General features: G+C 39.9%; 1 non-coding gene across 1 annotated transcript; it reads right to left on the bottom strand.

Annotated features, from left to right (window-relative positions):
- Positions 1-264: 264 nt before the first annotated feature.
- Positions 265-366, bottom strand: LOC135276157 (small nucleolar RNA U13). Its single transcript, XR_010343720.1, has one exon. It is a non-coding gene; the product is annotated as a small nucleolar RNA U13 (small nucleolar RNA).
- Positions 367-4,240: the final 3,874 nt, after the last annotated feature.

Here is a 4,240-nt window from a genome sequence, read left to right on the forward strand (position 1 = left end):
CAGTCTTCTTGCCAATATCACACTATCTTAATCATTCTACATTTACAAGTCTTGATAGTGAGTAGGCCAAGTTTTCTCAAGTTTTCTTTTTTTTTTCTTCAAAGATATCTTAATTATTCTGTCTTTAATTTTAGTATCTTTTTTTTTCAAGGATGTCTTAACTATTCTCAGTCTTTTAATATTACTATTTTTAGGTTAATTTTAGAATAAGTTTATCAGGTCCTGGAAAATACCTGACTGGTATTTTGTTTTGTTTTGTTTTCATGTCAGATGGGTAACGTGCCTACATTGTAAGAAGGTTTGAGGGAGGCACGTCTCACACGTGAGGGTGAAAACTCACTCATCACTTAAGAACTACAAAAGAATCTGCCTGGTAGTTTGACTGGGATTGCACTGAATCTACAGATGCATTTGGAAGAACCAGCATCTTCATACTCCCTGTGAGCTTGAAAAATAATATGCATTCTATCGTTGTTGAGTGCAGACCTCTACATGTGGACATTAAGTAGTTTTGCTAGTCATGCTGTTCAAATTGTCCTCATTATTAATAATTCTTGTCTGCTGTTTCTATCAATTCCTGAGAGAGGCATCTTATCATATCCCATTATAATTATAGATTTGTATATTTCTCTTTGTAGTTCTATCAATTTTTGATTTATATATTTTAATCATATTATTAAAAGCATGGAAATTAAAAATGTCAATAAAACCAGATTTTTTTAAATTCAAAAGCAAAGAACTAGCAACTATAAAAAGTGGCAACAGACTTGAAAAAAAGCTAGTTCTAGAATTGAGGAAAAGGGCAATAACAAAAGTTAAGAACTCAATGGATGGCTTTAATCCCAAACTAGATACAGCAGAATTATTAAACTAAAAATTAGGTTAAAACAACTGATCAAAATGAAGTATGGACACCAGACAAAAGGATGGAAAATGCCGAGAAGTAGGTAAGAGACATAGACTATGCAATAAGAATATGCAACACGCAATTAATTGTTATTCCCAAAAGAGAAGCAAAAGCAATATTTGAGAATATAAGATAGAGAATTTTCCAAAACTGATTAATTTAAGAAGCCTAGAGGGCTTAAGTCGACCAGGACCATCTTAATCCAATTTCAAGGCTTGGGGTTTTGTGGTCTACCCAGAGGACTGGAAGCTCAGTTGTGGGAGCTGTTTCATTCCTGATTAATTCCTACTTACCAGGGTGAAATCCTTGATGGGTTCAGAATTTTTTTTTTTTTTTTTTTTTGAGACAGAGTCTTGCTCAGTCACTAGGCTGGAGTTCAGTGGTGCGATCTTGGTTCACTGCAACCTCCGCCTCCTGGGTTCAGGCAATTCTCCTGCCTCAGCCTTCTGAGTAGCTGAGACTACAGGCACATGCTACCACACCCAGCTAATTTTTCTATTTTTAGTAAAAACAAGATTTCACCATGTTGGCCAGGATGGTCTCGATCTCTTGACCTTGTGACCCACCCATTTCAGTCTCCCAAAGTGCTGAGATTACAGGCGTGAGCCACCTCTCCCGGCCAGGTTTGAATTCTTATTGTTTTTCTCTCTAGTCCCAGAAAGCTGCCAAAGTGCAGCTCAGAACCTCAGATACTATATCAGCTAGTGACCATTGAGAAAAATGAAACCACCCTCTACTTCTAGCAGAGAAGGACTTACTTGTTTATAATCAGACAATTGGTTGTAGAAATGTTGGAAGAACTGAAGAAGTGAAAGGGAAAGGAAATATCACCCAGAAATTAAGAAGCCGCCTTATCCCCTGGATTGTAGCCAACCAACCCACATGATTGCCACTGCTCCTGGTACTGCTATTGAAAACGACCTACCACTTCTCATCAGAAGCTCAGGAGTTAACCCCATCAATGCTGTAGAAACGAACACCAAAGTTGTTGGAGCCTACAATAAGTCACTGTCAGAAGTGGAAAAATGGCTTCTTTCTTTCCTCGTCCAATCAACCTAAGACCACAGGGGCAACATTATAGTTCGACAAAGACAGATTGATTAGGCTGTTGCAACAAGGGAAACACCAGAGGAGGCATGGAGCATCTCACCAAACACCAGGAAAGACAGTGTTATTACAGAATTTGGGGGGAGCACAGAGTTTAGATGAAATTTAAGTGAAGCAGTGTTTGAATAGGTTCAAAGCAAAACAAGTCTGTGTGTAAAGAGTCAATATCATACCTGGACTGCAAAGTGTATCAGAGTCCTATTTCCTTAGAAATGAAAAAGTTAAGATATACGTGGAATGTTGTCTCTAAAACTCAGCATACAGATTGGATATCAAGTTTGCTTCTCTATTTCAAAGAGGCTCCAATCCTTCAGGCAAAAGTAAGATTTGTTTCATTCTTACAGATATAATTTCAAACCACAAATTATTTTAGGAAAAGGTATTTTCCTATGAGTAAGAAAGCGTTCATCATTAAAGAAGACATTATGATACTTTACAACTGCAGCATGGCCTTAGAGAAATATTGTTTCCCATTAACTTGGCACTTTGGCAGTTTTCTGGAACTAGAGAGAAAAACATTAAGAATTCAGGACCCATCAAAGGCTTTATCTGTGGCTGTTGCCCTAGCCTGCTGAATGTCAGGACAGACTGTCACTTTCTCAATGTGGTTCCATTGTTATATTCTCATTCTTTTCTTCCTCTAGTGTTTCCCATTGCTGGAACCTAACTGGAACTCAGCTGGCAAGAAAGTCTGGGAAAAGCAGTTTTCAGGCTTGTTGGTCCTGAGATACAAAGCAAAGAGATGAAATGGAGCTGAGAGCCAAAAGGAAAAATAACTCACAGAATATATCTTTTGAAGTTCAGTAAATGCCCTCAAGAACAAAGTAGTCTTGGATGATGAGTTCATCTCTCTAGTTTCTCTTCTCCACCAAGATCTTAGCCCATAGTTCCTGAATACCCTCTTCACTCTTTGACACATAAAAGAAAATGATTTTTAGATTTTTCGGCTACTTATGTTGTTTGAACAGAAAGGATATTTTAGCAAAATTACCTACTTCACCATTACCCATCCCTTCTACTTTCTGTTCAGTCTTAACACATTTCTATCAAACTAATCTTCCTAAACTCAACTCTGACTATGACACTTCCCTGGTCAAATGTCTCAAATGTTTCTGTGTCTCCTGAAAAATCTAACGTTTTTACCTGCAATTCATGGACCTCTATGACCCACTTTTGATGTGACTCTTCATTCATAATTATCGTCCTCTACTCTCTCATGGGAATAGGATGAGTCACTTCTACAAGAGACTAGGGTCGTCAGGCAGAGTGGCTCTCAGCACTGTGGGAGGCTGAGGCAGGAGAATCACTTGAGTTCAGGATTTCAGGACCAGGCTGGGCAACATAGCAAGACTTCATCTCCACTAAAATTAAAAAATCAGTCGGGTGTGATAGCATGCTCCTGCAGTCTGAGCTACTAGCGATGCTGATGCAGGAGGATCATTTGAGCCTGGTAGGTTGAGGCTGCAGTGAGCTATGATCATGCCACTGCACTGTGGTCTGGGTGACACAGCTATACCCTGTCTCAAATAAACAAAAAGAGACTAGGGTCAAGCCACCAGTATGAGACTGCCTTCTTTAAAGGACAGGGACTACAGGTGGACGTTTATACCAAGCAAGATCAATCACCGTCCTTCTGTGCTTTTCAAATGAACCTGGGAAAGAGTCCCCATTTTTTACTGTAAGGATCGGAGCCCAGGGTTTCCCATACCTTTGGTGTCCTGCATTAAGGAAGCTGGTCTGTGAAAATAAAGTTGTTGGGAAAAGCAGTCTTATGTGCACAGCATTTCAACTTCCTCTGGGCTATGCAAGAACTGGACTTGGGCATAAAACACTTCCTTACAAAGAGAAAAGGAGTCCTCACAGACTGCACTGGACTTACCACCTTGTATGGGAATGTCTTTCCCTGTTTCAGATTCAATGTGTACCCCTTTATTCTGCTTCAGCATGTATGTCTCAACTCGGCCAAATCCCACCATTGTTCTACATAGGACTATAGTACATCTGTCCCTGCAGGGAGGGTATGGGGTCCTTCCACTGTGTATCTGTTCATGCAGGGAGTGGATGGAGTTCATCTGCTGTAACACAGAGGGATGTGTGCAGGCCAGTTGCCGTCTCAACAGAGGACCTCAAACGTAACACTCTCCGCATTGGCTTCTCATCTCCATCATAAATCCTATTTGTGTAGCAACAGCTGTCAAGAGGTGGACTCCACATATGCAAATGAGA

Source organism: Aotus nancymaae, unplaced genomic scaffold (assembly GCF_030222135.1).
Source record: "Aotus nancymaae isolate 86718 unplaced genomic scaffold, 86718_ANA_hifiasm-v0.15.2.pri h1tg000020l, whole genome shotgun sequence".
NCBI lineage: Eukaryota > Metazoa > Chordata > Mammalia > Primates > Aotidae > Aotus > Aotus nancymaae.